The sequence below is a fragment of the Saccopteryx leptura genome, chromosome 10 (genome assembly GCF_036850995.1).
Source record: "Saccopteryx leptura isolate mSacLep1 chromosome 10, mSacLep1_pri_phased_curated, whole genome shotgun sequence".
Lineage (NCBI taxonomy): Eukaryota > Metazoa > Chordata > Mammalia > Chiroptera > Emballonuridae > Saccopteryx > Saccopteryx leptura.
The window spans coordinates 28,394,274-28,408,025 of record NC_089512.1 but is presented as its reverse complement, the minus strand read 5'-3'; the positions used below and the strand labels follow the sequence as shown (position 1 = coordinate 28,408,025).

Genomic DNA, 13,752 nt, shown 5'->3' with positions numbered 1-13,752 from the left:
GCTTCTCATCTCTTCGTTTCTGTCTGTCTGTCCCTGTCTATCCCTCTCTCTGACTCTCTCTCTGTCTCTGTTAAAAAAAAAAAAGAAAAAAAAGAGAGACTGGAGATTAGACAGGTGTATGCCAGTATGGACAAAACCTGAAACAGGCTCCCCGGGACAGCAGCGTTTGGGAAGGGCACGTCCGATCTGAGTACAGCTATAAATTTCTTCTGAAGGTGAGATCATTTGAGAATGTACTTGTCTCTTTAACTACGTCTTGGTTTAATGTTTCCAATTAGTAAGCTCTAGTCCCTAATCAGCCCTGGGAGACTGGAAAAACACAAATTGTAAAAGATGACACATCAGCTCTTTTAAAATTTTAACAGATGAGGAGTGAGTGAGCAGGATTATATGTGTGTATCCGCGCTTAGTGACCTGAAGTGATTTATTCTGTGAAGTGGAGGAGGTCTGGGCTGGGAACAGACAGCTGGGTTTTAGTGCTGGCTCTGGAAGGAAAGGCAGGAGGGATATTGGAAAGTAATAACCTCTCTGTGACTAAGTTTTTGGATCTGTCAAAGGAGCAGCTGGAAATTCACCTGGACTTCCTCCTTGCTCCTAAACCCTATGACAAGGGGAGTTCTAATATTAGGTCAAAGCTCCTGAGTATCAGCTTAAAATTGTTGGTGATTATAAGTAAAAAAGAAAAAAAACAAAGTCCCTTTGGGTTAATTGTGGTTACTGTTACTAACATGGGCTGCAGCAATAACAATGGAACACTGAGTTATTGCTCCCAGGTGCTGAGCTAAGGAACTTGCAAGTTCACGTCATGCTTACAACAATGTTAGGAGGAATCTGATATGTCCTCTAGGATACGATGAAGTAACTTCACCAAGATGCCTCAGCTCCTAAGTGGGAAAAATTGGATTTAAACTCAGGGTAGTGTGTCTCAACACCACTGCTCTTAAGTAAATACTATCACTTCCTCATGTAATTTGGGATCTAGAATGTTTCTGCTAATCTGTCAATCTCATAGTTGCCTCCCTCCCATGGACATTCGAGCAACCTTCATATTTTACCAATTTTCTAGATGAAATTATTTGTTCCAAGTACCAAAGTACGGAAATAAATTTCATATTAATGTTTAACATTACTTACGATTAAAAACATGCTTTTATTCCTTCCTTTTAATTTCATTTTTTTTTGTTTTGCATTTTTTTGTATTAAATGTTAAAAACCATTTTATTAAACTACGGTTTGAGTCCCTTCGATTCCACTATTTATATTTCATCACTATTAAAAAGAAACATATTTTATTGTCTAACAGTTTCAACTGATTTGTGTCCATAGCTTTCATTGGCTCTTCTTTTTACAGAGGACCAGTTTAATTGAGCCAATGATTCAAACTTCTGGAGTGTGTTTTACACATACACAATAGGGGAGGGATAGAGAGAGAGAGAGAGAGAGAGAGAGAGAGAGATAAAGCAATACCTTGATCATAATGTCCTTACCAGAACTTGCCTGACCTGTGGTGGCGCAGTGGATAAAGCATTGACCTGGAACGCTGAGGTTTCCGGTTTGAATCCCTGAGCTTTCCTGATCAAGGCACCTATGGGAGTTGATGCTTCCTGCCCCTCCTTCTCTTCTCTATTTCTCTCTCTCCCCCCTCTCTAAAATGAATAAAATATTTTTTAAAAATTTCCTTAGTAGGACTTGAATATCATAGAGCAATTTTTCCTAGAAGGGAAGGTTTCTGTGATAGAAGAATGCATAGTTAACAGTCTTGAGACCACACGGGTTAGACTGGGATTCAAGTTGTGATTAAAATCCTTCCCTTCATATTTCTTAAAATAAAAAGTGTACAGACCACAAACATAATGCACGTCAGTGACACATGACACATTTTACATTCGTGACGACTGACACCAAACTGCTGGCCCAGCTTGACCCCTCTTAGGTACTTTCACACTACTTCTGAATGTCTACAGTGAAGTTACTACTTGTAATCACCAAAGACTGGAGGCAAGAAAACGATCCTTCAACAAATGAATGGATTGAAAAACTACAGTTCACCCATTCATGGAATACGATATGTAAAATAGTAAATAAATAAAATTAAATAAATCAGATCAAATTGTTGATGCACAAAACAACATGGATAGATCTCAAAAGCTTGAGGTTCACTGAAAAGAGCCTGCCTCTAGAGATTACGTATTCTGTGGTTTTATTTATGTGATAATCTGGAAAAGACAAAACTACAGCGACAGAAGTCTGTAAGTCTTCCAGAGTCTGTAGCTGGAAGTAGGCATTTACTCTTAGACAGCACAGAGAAATTCAGGGAGAACAAATGGAACAGTTCTACGTTTTAATCACAATGGTAGTTATGAGATTATATGCACCTGACACAATTCACAGATCGACAGACTAAAGGGAGAAGTTATACCTTAATAAAAATAATCAGACTTTTTAAAAGTAAATTGGGGCCCTGGCCAGTTGGCTCAGCGGTAGAGCGTCGGCCTGGTGTGCGGGGGACCCGGGTTCGATTCCCGGCCCCTGGCCCCTGGTGGGCGTGCCGGGTGGATCCCGGTCGGGCGCATGCGGGAGTCTGCCTGACTGTCTCTCCCCATTTCCAGCTTCAGAAAAATACAAAAAAAAAAAAAAAAAAAAAAAAAGTAAATTGGGTCTGCCAGACCCAGTGCTCTGGTGAAAACAGGTATAGGGTGATACGGGTTATAAAATGTCACACAGGACTGCAAGGAAAAAATGTCGGTCTTAGAAATGACAGTCTTCCTCTAAAGGAAGAGTGACACGTTCTGCATCTCATGTTTGACCTTGTCTCTTCCTGGCCACAGCAGAATGGACCCCGTGTGACAGTCACTGCCAGGGCAGGTTTTTTGAAGTTTTTATGATGTAGACGACAAGGAAAGAGAAAAATGCTGTAGGCTTTAGCTTGGGCTCTCATAATTGCTTTGGAGAATTTAAACTAAGAAAAAAAGAGAAAACTGGGTAGTGGAGAGCGAAGATTGTGCGAGAAGCAGTAGGCGAGTCAAGTCATGGGAGAAGGGTGAGAACGAAACCACGTGAACCGCTGCTGAGGAGACATCAAGCCGAGCTACCCAACCCCTGAATCCCACCGTGTCTCCCCAAGGTCCAGCTGTCCGACTTTCTCTGAGTTCCTAGGAGGCGCTTGCTCGGACCTCTGTCTCCTAATCTTTATCACAAGCCTCCATCACTTCACGATTAGACCGTTCAACTCCGAAATGCCTATTATTGGGCAGTGCCTAACTGGCACTGAATTTTTTTTTTTTTTTTTTTGTCTTTTTCTGAAGCTGGAAACAGGGAGGCAGTCAGACAGACTCCCGCATGAGCCTGACCGGGATCCACCTGGAATGCCCACCAGGGGGCGATGCTCTGCCCATCCGGGGCGTCGCTCTGTCTTGACCAGAGCCACTCCAGCGCCTGGGGCAGAGGCCAAGGAGCCATCCCCAGCGCCCGGGCCATCTTTTGCTCCGATGGAGCCTCGGCTGTGGGAGGGGAAGAGAGAGACAGAGAGGAAGGAGGGGGGGTGGAGAAGCAGATGGGTGCCTCTCCTGTGTGCCCTGGCCGGGAATCGAACCCGGGACTTCCGGACACCAGGCCGACGCTCTACCACTGAGCCAACCGGCCAGGGCCCTGGCACTGAATTTTTAAGTTAGTATTTCACAGTGCTCCTGTTTACCCAAGTTTGTCCCCTCAGTCATTATCACCTATGCTCAGGCATGTTTGTGACAGGGTTCGTTAAGTTCCAGTGAGGAGCAAGCAGGCGTCTGTGCTAATTCCGACACTCTCCGTGTTGGGAGAGGCGTAAGGCTTAGGAACCATGGATGCTTGACTATGGCCTCTGTGATATCTCCTCCAAGAAGTTATCTAGCCTGTGCTCCACTCCCCGTGGGGAGGGAGGAACTCCTCACTATGTAGCTAGGCTGATTACGTTATTCCTTCACAGCCCTGATGTTGAGAAGTTCTTTGTAAAATTCAGTCACTCCTCATGAACCAAAATGCTCAGATTTTTTGTGCTATTCTAAAGCCTCTCTCATTTTCCTTTATCCCCTCCTCTACCATAGCTGTGTGACCCTTGTCCTTGGGCAATTTGAGTTCCTCTGGGTCTAACTTTCCCATCCATCCAAAGGTTATCTAGCAATAAAATTTACAGGGGGCGGCAAAAGTAGGTTTACAGTTGTGAGTATGCAAAACACAGTTTATTCTTGTGCTGTTAGTTATTATTTTTCATACATAGTACTGTCAACCCACTTTCGCCCCACCCTGAAATGGGATCCTCTGGTATCTCCTCTTAGGTAGTCAAGTCACATTCCTACATGCTCCCTGGCACTGTCTGTGCTGTTAGTGCTAAATATCATACTTGGCAACTGTGTGCTCAACCCCCATAATGATTTTCAGAACTTCTTATATGCTATTAGTAAGTGTGTCAAGATGAGAGCAATGGTTGGGATGTCTGGAAAGGATTCACCTCTATCTCATTTCAACACTTTGTTTTGTGTAACTGATCACAGGACGATTCTGGTAAGAAATCTAGTTCCGGCAGCCCCACTGCCCATGCATCCCTGGCACACAGTCCGTAGTTACCATGTGGAGAAAATAGAATATTTCCTAAAAGATTCATACCGCCTTTGCAAATTTTAAAACAGTCAAGGAAGTTGGGCTTTATATTTAGCTTTACTGACATGTGCGTTTCCAAAGATATTACAAGGAAAATAAACAACATCCAAGGCCAATCCTATCTCCTCCTGGAGAGGGCGAGAGGATTCTGAGAGTCTGGGAGACGGATCACAGCACTGGGGCTGGAACTCCGCCTGGAAAACCCCATTTTTCTACCTTCTTCATATCACTGGGCATGACAGTGAGCATACAGAATTATGAACCAAACAGCTACTGTCTGAAAAACATACAAGGATATGAATGTCATTTTGCTAATTAAAACTTTCTATAAGGGCCTAATATCCAAAATATACAAAGAACTCATAAAACTCAACAACAAACAAACAATCCAATAAAAAAATGGGAAGAGGATATGAACAGACACTTCTCCCAGGAAGAAATACAAATGGCCAACAGATATATGAAAAGATGCTCATCTTCTTTAGCTATTAGAGAAATGCAAATCAAAACTGCAATGAGGTACCACCTCACACCTGTTCGATTAGCTGTCATTAGCAAGACAGGTAACAGCAAATGTTGGAGAGGCTGTGGAGAAAAAGGAACCCTCATACACTGTTGGTGGGAATGTAAAGTAGTACAACCATTATGGAAGAAAGTATGGTGGTTCCTCAAAAAACTGAAAATAGAACTACCTTATGACCCAGCAATCCCTCTACTGGGTATATATCTCAAAAACTCAGAAACATTGATGCGTAAAGACACACGCAGCCCCGTGTTTATTGCAGCATTGTTCACAGTGGCCAGGACATGGAAACAACCAAAAAAGCCATCAATAGATGACTGGATAAAGAAGATGTGGCACATATACACTACGGAATACTACTCAGCCATAAGAAATGATGACATCAGAACATGTACAGCAAAATGGTGGGATCTTGATAACATGATACGAAGCGAAATAAGTAAATCAGAAAAAACCAGGAACTGTATTATTCCATACGTAGGTGGGACATAATAGTGAAACTAAGAGACATTGATAAGAGTGTGGTGGTTACGGGGGGGGGGAGGGGAGAATGGGAGAGGGAAAGGGGGTGGGGAGGGGCACAAAGAAAACAAGATAGAAGGTGACAGAGGACAATCTGACTTTGGGTGGTGGGTATGCAACATAATTGAACGACAAGATAACCTGGACTTGTTATCTTTGAATATATGTATCCTGATTTATTGATGTCACCCCACTAAAAAAATAAAATTATTAAAAAAAAAACAAAAAACTTTCTAGGCCCTGGCCAGTTGGCTCAGTAGTAGAGCATCAGCCTGACGTGCAGGAGTCACGGGTTCAATTCCCAGCCAGGGCACACAGGAGAAGCAGCCATCTGCTTCTCCACCTCTCCCCCTCTCCTTCCTCTCTGTCTCTCTCTTCCCCTCCTGCAGCCGAGGCTCCATTGGAGCAAAGATGGCCTGGGCGCTGAGGATGGCTCTGTGGCCTCTGCCTCAGGCGCTAGGATGGCTCTGGTTGCAGCAGAGCGACACCCCAGATGGGCAGAGCATCGCCCCCTGGTGGGCATGCCGGGTGGATCCCAGTCGGGCACATGCGGGAGTCTGTCTGACTGCCTCCCCATTTCCAGCTTCAGAAAAATACAAACAAACAAACAAAAAAAACCTTTCTATATTCCCTCTAACCTATTGTGACAATAATACCTGAACCTTTAGTTGATGGAGCATTTGAGGCCATTGCTAAAGGCCCCATCACCATTTCTGGTCTCCTCCGCCACCACCTACCACCACGATGCTTACTCTCTGGGGCAGTGGACCAGTAATGGCTCCCTGAAATCACCGTGTTCTTTCACATCCTGCAACCCTGTTCACAATGATCACTCTGCCCTAAAATCAGTACCTCTTGAAAAATCACTACAGGTATCCTCAATCCTCCCTTCTTCCCTTGGATATGTCTGTTTCCAAGGCATCACTTCAGGATTGTGATGCCCACATTATGAGCCAAGATCTCTGCCGCTTAAGGCCAGGTGTCCTCCATTCCTTATTCCCCAGTGAGCACCTCAGCCACTTGCCCTAGTGGAGCTCATGGCCTCTTCCTGTCTTCCTTGTTTATGTGGAATATCACTCCCATCCCCATATTTCAATGTGTACTGTTTCTAAAACTTGTAACATCTTTGCACTTTCTTGGCTTAAACTGCCACAAAGTAATGTCTTAAATAATGAAAAAGTACAGATGTAAGAAAAATATTTCTCAGTAGTATGTATACCCTTGCAAAATTCTATTAAATAAAATTCTTATTTGGAGATATTTCACTCCGTACCACATTGGTATCCCATGTGAAAAACACACGCTGAAGGAAATAAGAATAGTTCATAAAGAGCGTATTCAGGTTTGCAAATACACAAGCTCTTAAAAACATGGATTTGAATGTTGGCTAAGTACCTAAGACCTAGTGACTGCCTTTACCAACTCTGAGCAAATACAGTTTTCTCTACTCGATCAAGAGTAAATTATTTCTTGAATCCATCATATACCTTCAGCCTCTACTGGCAGTAAGTTAATCCATTCTCTGTATCTGATGAAATACTGCAATGGATTCCTAAATGGCACTGATGCTTCCAGTCTGAACCTGCCACATGCACAAATACAGACATGCGCGCACTTTCTCTTTTCAACTTCCCGATGGTGCCACATTTTTTTTTTAAATACACTAGCCTCTTGAACAACAGGAGTTTGAACGGTGCAGATCCACTTCCATGCACATCCCCCCCAAAAAATACAGTCAATCCCTGCTATCTTCAAATATGTTATCCGCAGATTCGAGCAATCCCAAATGGAAAATAGTATTTTCACGTTAACATCACAGTTTCACAACCACAGCTTCTCAGTCACAGATTCCCAGCCTGAGTGGAAAGTACTATCTGTGATCCCTGGGTGGTTGAATCCCGGAATAGAATGTGCTGTGACTGAAGTTAGGTTTTGGGGGGAGTCAAAAACTATAAAGGGATTTTTGACTCAGTGAGGGTCCACGCCCCTAACCCCCAAGTTGTTCAAGGATCAGTTTTTTCATGTAAAAATAATTTTCTTTTACTTCCTTACCATGCCACCTTGACCAACCTTGGAGCCTCTAATAGAAAGTCAACAGAGTAAATTAATTAAGATGGCCCCTCTATTTCCATCGTCAGAAGCTATGGGCAAGTCTACTAATAGAATAATCCTTTTGCAAAGACACCAAGGATTCTACCAGGTGAGTATAAGCCAAGTCCCATTCTAGAGAAAAGATGGCTCCTTTCCTCAACTTCCGCTTGTCAAAGTGGCAGCCCCCATTCTCTGGGTGCTCCTGCAAAACTCATCCGTGGTTTTCCTTTCAGCGTCTTCCCTGAGGACACTGCTTCCACTTTAACCCTCTCAGGGACTGGCTTTTCCCTCTTCCCTCCTCCTTGTACCAATGGGCAGAGAGTTGTCTCTCATCACCATCCCTGAGGAATACTCAACCTCCCTATGCCCAGCCTCAAATTCTATACAATTCAGGCAACCACTGTCAACACTGACCCAGTTTCTCTTCTTTTCTTCATGGTGTCAGCACGTTTCTCTACCACCTACATTACTTTTGACATACGCCCTGTAATTATTTCAATACACCCCTAGCCGATACTTCTAGTTCACTGGCATTTCTGTGGCTCGGCTTCCTCTTCTCCAACAATCTTGTCTTCCACTCTACCTCCCGACCTCCCCGACTCTTTACCAGAGTCATCAGTTAGACCCTGCCATTGACAAGGTCATCAAGACCTTGCCATTCACAACAACTGCAATTTCACCATAATCCCAGTTTCAAACATCGGTCTTCCAAACACCACCATCATTATTAACAGATCACTCCAATTATATCAACTCAAACAACCTTTCATCCCATGAGTATCTACACTCTGCTCATTTTACCACCTTTGCAGTCCTTCGCCCTGTTCATGCTTTTCTATCTCTACTCAGCTTAAATATTTGGTTAATCATAATAACATTTTTGCATGTATCCTCAACTCCCATGCCCTTTCTTGCTTTTTTTATCCCCCTGACTAAATGAAACCATGTTTAATCTCTGCCTACTTTTGCCTACACTCATTCAGCTGAATTGGACAGGAGAAGAAATTAAATGGGCCATAATGATTATTCTCAACTTAAACCTATGTTAACAACAAGTGGACCATCCATGCTGCCCAGTAAATAGTCTGTTTATTCACCCCCCTTTTTTCATAGATGAGTGTTTTATTTTTCCTTTTTTCTCTTGAAACTTCCAAACTCTTCACCAACTCAATCCTTGCTTCACGTCCCATTGAGTAAATGGAAGTGAAAAAAGTAAATACTAAAGTTCGCACAATCTCCTCTGTGCTCATCTTGCTCTTGACCCCTGCCCTGATGTCTGACACAAACTCCACTCCTTCACTCTTCCCTATTTCCTGCATCCTTAAATTTCCCTCCCTGAATCAGTCCTGTTAATATTCAAAGGTTTTGTTATTTCTCCCATATTCAAAACAGAGCAAAACTGTTTCCTGATCCCACATCCTTTTCCAGCTGATATTTAATTCTCTTCCTTAACAGCAAAGCTGCTTGACTGTGGCACGAGTGGGGTACAGGTTATCTATAACAGCTGTCCCCAAAATCCTCATTCCTGTGCTCTCTTAACCCCAATCCAACCAAGCCTGTGCTCACAGCATGGCATGCAAACTTCTCCAACTCAGATCACTAGAGGCAGTGGTCAGTCCTCATTTTACCTAACCCACTTTCTCTTTGGGTTGTAGGTCTTGGCTTTTCTCCTCCTACTCTAGCTGGTCTTTCTTATTCTCCTTTGCTAGTTCTAACTCATCCCCACAGTTTCTAAATGTTAAAATAAAAACAAAATCAAAAACAAAAATACTCCTCAGAGTTGGGTCCTTATAACTTATTTAATTTCTATTTCTTATTTGTACTAATTTCTTTGGCAATTTCTTCCAGTCTCATGTTTTAAGTAACCTCTATATGCTGATGGTTCCCACATTTACATTGCTAGCCCAGACCTTTCCTGTAGACTTCTGACTCAGCATATCTATCTGCCTACTCAATATTTCCCACATGCATATCTAGCAAACATGTCAAGACGTTCATGTTCAAAACCAAACTCCTGCTACTCCATCCTTCAAATCTGCTCCTCCTAACATTGTCTCCATCTCAGATAATATGGAAGTTCCCCATAATCTCAAACCTCCCCCCAAGAAAGAAAAATGAAACCTTTGAATCAACCTCCATAACCACACCCAACCCCTCAACAAATCATGCCAACTCTACCTAGAGAACAGACATTTCCCATTGTCTCTGCTCTTACCACCCTTGCCCGGGGCACTGTCATGCCCCAGCTAAAATAGTTCCCCAGCTTTCTAACAGGTTTCCTTGCTTCCACCTTTGTCCACGTTCAAATTATTCCCAATACAACAGCCAGAATAATACTATTGAAACATTATTTCAGGTCATTTTTGTCCTGTCCTCAGAAACTGTTAATATCTTTTACTCACAGTCAAGTCAAAGGTCTTACCATATCCTAAGGTCCTTATGTAATCACTCTAGTATCTATTTCCCATATTATCTTTACCACCACCACCCTCAACCACTCGAAGTTCACCCTCTGCAAGTCTGTCCCCCTCCACTGCCACTCCAGCACACTGACTCCTTGTCATTCCTCTAACGTAACAGGGACAGTTCTCCCTCAGGCCTTTCACATTTGCTGTTCTCTATGCATGGGACAATTTTTGCCTATATATATGCCTGGCTCGATTTCTGAGCTTCTGAAATATATTACTCAAAGTTCACCTTGTTATTGAAACCTTTCATGAATCCCCAACATTTCTCTTCACCCTTCTTTTCTTTATTTTTCTATTTCAAAATGTATTCTTATATAGCATAGAAAATGCTTTACTTATTTATGTTGGTGTGTATCGCTATATCCCTACTAGAATGTAAGTTCCATCAAGGTAAGAAACTTTATTGCTTTTTGTTCATTGTTCTGTCCCCAATGCCAAGAAAAGTTTCCAGCACATAGACATCCTTACTAAATATTGCATGAATAAATGCTTTATCTCCAGCTATCAACTGACTGAGAAAATGCATGGTGAAAAGATTTTCTTAGATACATTTATGCCTTTCAATGGATTCATCCTTATCAATCATGAAGTCCCTTAATACATACAAGGAAGGGTAAAATGGATATGTACAAGAGAATGTTCTGAGCCCCCTCTGAAATTTTCAAACTTGCAGATAATATTGGGAACCATGTGAGATTTTCAAATCCCTTGTGATGACTTCCTGGATCTATCTGCAGTCCTGATCCAGAGACTGGAATCTATGCTCCATCGTTCTCCTGAGAGGGTCTTTCCAAAATATAAAGCCACATCACATCAGTCCTGGGTTCAAGTCCTTCAGGTTTGCCTGTGCCTAGAGCAGTGCTTCACAAATTGTCACCAGCAGCAGAGTCACCTGGAGGAACCCTTAAGGTACAGACTATTGGGTCCCACCTTATGGTTTCAAATTCAGTCCGTCTGAGGGAAAGGCAGACAATTTGCACTGCTAACAAGTTCTCAGAGACTCGGCTGCTATTAGTGCTGGGTCCGCACTTTGCAAACCACTGAGTTAAACACGTTTGCTTGCCATAAGGTGTCCCCACAGATGAACCAATATTATATATTTCAGAAACAGGAGTTCTGGGCCCTCCAGGCCAACTCACTGGGACTTTCCTGGAATGCTCACGCAGTTTGCTCCTGACAACTGCTTCTGGGGACTCCCGACTCAGATTACTCCACTCTGCAATTTCATCCCCTGGGGCTGATATGAAGAAGGGTTCTGATTTGGTCTCCTGAGAAAGCCTTCCAGGGACATTTCTGACAGACAAGCCAGAAGATGAAGTCCTGGGAAGCACAGGTGTCCACACCAGTCATTTGGTGGTAGCCACCACCCCATGAGACAGGATAACAACGAAAGCCAGGGTTTAAGTGCTTACAAAGTGCCTGAATATTTGCTAAGAACTTTCCACGTCATGGTTTATTCAGTCCTCTCGAAAACACTACTACTATAAAGGCAGGTACCATTATGATCTCCATTTTATAGATGAGAAAACCGAACCTCCTCAAGATGAAGTGCTGTGCTCATAATGAAACTTAGTTAGTGGCAAAGCCTGGGCTTGAGCCCAGATAGTCGGACTCCAGAGGCCAAAGTCGTCAGCAGGACGCAATAATACCTGCTCCTAAATACGGAATCAGGAAGGAAAAACTAAAACAATCAAAGCATTTACTTTCCAACATGATACAGGAATTCTGAGACAGAACGGGAAACTGAATTGAATCACTTTCAAAAAATATTAGCACGGTGGAGCTTAGTTGTCTTCAAATCACTCAATTTTCATTTTTCTTACATATAAACTTTATTTTCAGCAGAAAGCTAAAAGGGTTAAAATGATTAAAATTCTTACCCCCAAAATAAAGGAAAAAAATTATTCAAAAGCTTCTAAAACTCTAAATGGCTAAAAATTGATCTAATATAGTTGCCTAAGCTGTGCCTATTTTCCTTATAGTACCTATTATCTTATATTTGGGGTCACAGTTTCTATTATAGGTGAATTTAAAATCCTGATAACGCCCAGGTAAAGGTTCATTCCAACCTCACCACTGAAATTGTGTTCCATATGGAGCAAACCTGGGGCTTGTTAGATATGCAGACTCTCAGACCTCACCCTTGACCTTCTGAGACAGAATCCACATTTTGACAAGATCTCGGGCGACTCTTATGCAGAAGTCACAATATGCAATTGCTGCTAAATTTTAAATCTCAGTATCCTGTTAAAGAACTGCTATGTAGTGAAAGTGCCCTGCTCCAGATATCAGGAGATTCTCCACGACTACCTGGATAACCAAGAATGTTTTTATTTCTTTTGGTATCATTTCTTCATTGAAAAACAAGAAGAAAGCCTGACCAGACAGCAGCACAGTGTATAGAGGGTCAGCCTGGCATGCGAGGACCCAGGTTCAAAACCCCAAGGTCGCTGGCCTGGAGCCCAAGGTCGCTGGCTTGAGCCCAATGTCACTGGCTTGAGCAAGTGGTCACTGGCTCAGCTATAGCCTCCCGGTCAAGGCACATTAGAAAACAATCAATGAACAACTAAGGTGCTGCAACAAAGAATTGATGCTTCTCATGTCACTCCCTTTCTATCTGTCTGTCTCTATCTGTCCCTCTCACTAAAAAAAAAAACAAAAAAAAAAAACAAGAAGTCAGATGGACCTAGAATATTGGCTTGCAAACTTAGCTGCACATTGGGGTCCTCTGGGAATCTTGAAAAAAAATACTGATGGCCTACTTTGCACTGCTAAGGAATCTTATTTAAATTACTCAGGTGTACGGCCTGAGCACTGGGATTTTAAAAACTTCCCCCAACAATTCACATATGCAGCTAAGAGTGAGAACCACTGGCCTCAAAAAGAAGCTCTTAACCCTTTTAGTACAAACATTCATGTACGTCCTCGTGCCTCCTGACCATCCAGAGTATGATCGATTTATTTTAAAAATGTGTAAGGTGACATTAAAAAAAGGCAAATGTATGTTCTTCTTGTTTCCATAAATTGGTTATCAAACAAACATGATTTTAAGTTAATAAAACTATAACTGGAACTAATTTCTTTTTTGAAAACAAAAAACAAAAAACTCATTCCCTGTAGTCAGCGAGCATGAAAAAAATTCACTATTCAAAGGGTTAAGGTGTTTTCCTTAGACCAGCAGCATCAGCATCACCTGGAGACTCCTGAGAAATGCTGGTTCTCAGGCCCTCCCCCAGACCTTCTGAGTCAGAAGCTCTGGAGTGGAGTCCAGCAGCCTGCATTCAACAAGTCCTCTGGGTGAATCCGCTGTGCACTCCAGTGGCAAAACTCTGGCCCAAAGAAACCATCAAGGCCCCTTTCATTCTGTGCAGCTACTGTAATTTTTGCACATATCTCTGACAGCAAATATTAACAATACGTTATCTAATGATACCTAATTTGAAAACCTTCTCTTTGAGGCCAGTGAGTGAGGAAGAAAGAGGAGAGGCCCAGGAAGATTTCCAAATGGTGACAAGA

General features: G+C 42.5%; 1 protein-coding gene across 3 annotated transcripts in view; it reads right to left on the bottom strand.

Moving 5' to 3' along the window:
- The window catches only part of ZNF385D (zinc finger protein 385D), a 911,235-nt gene that overhangs the window by 289,260 nt on the left and 608,223 nt on the right, over nucleotides 1-13,752 (bottom strand). The window lies entirely within an intron of this gene.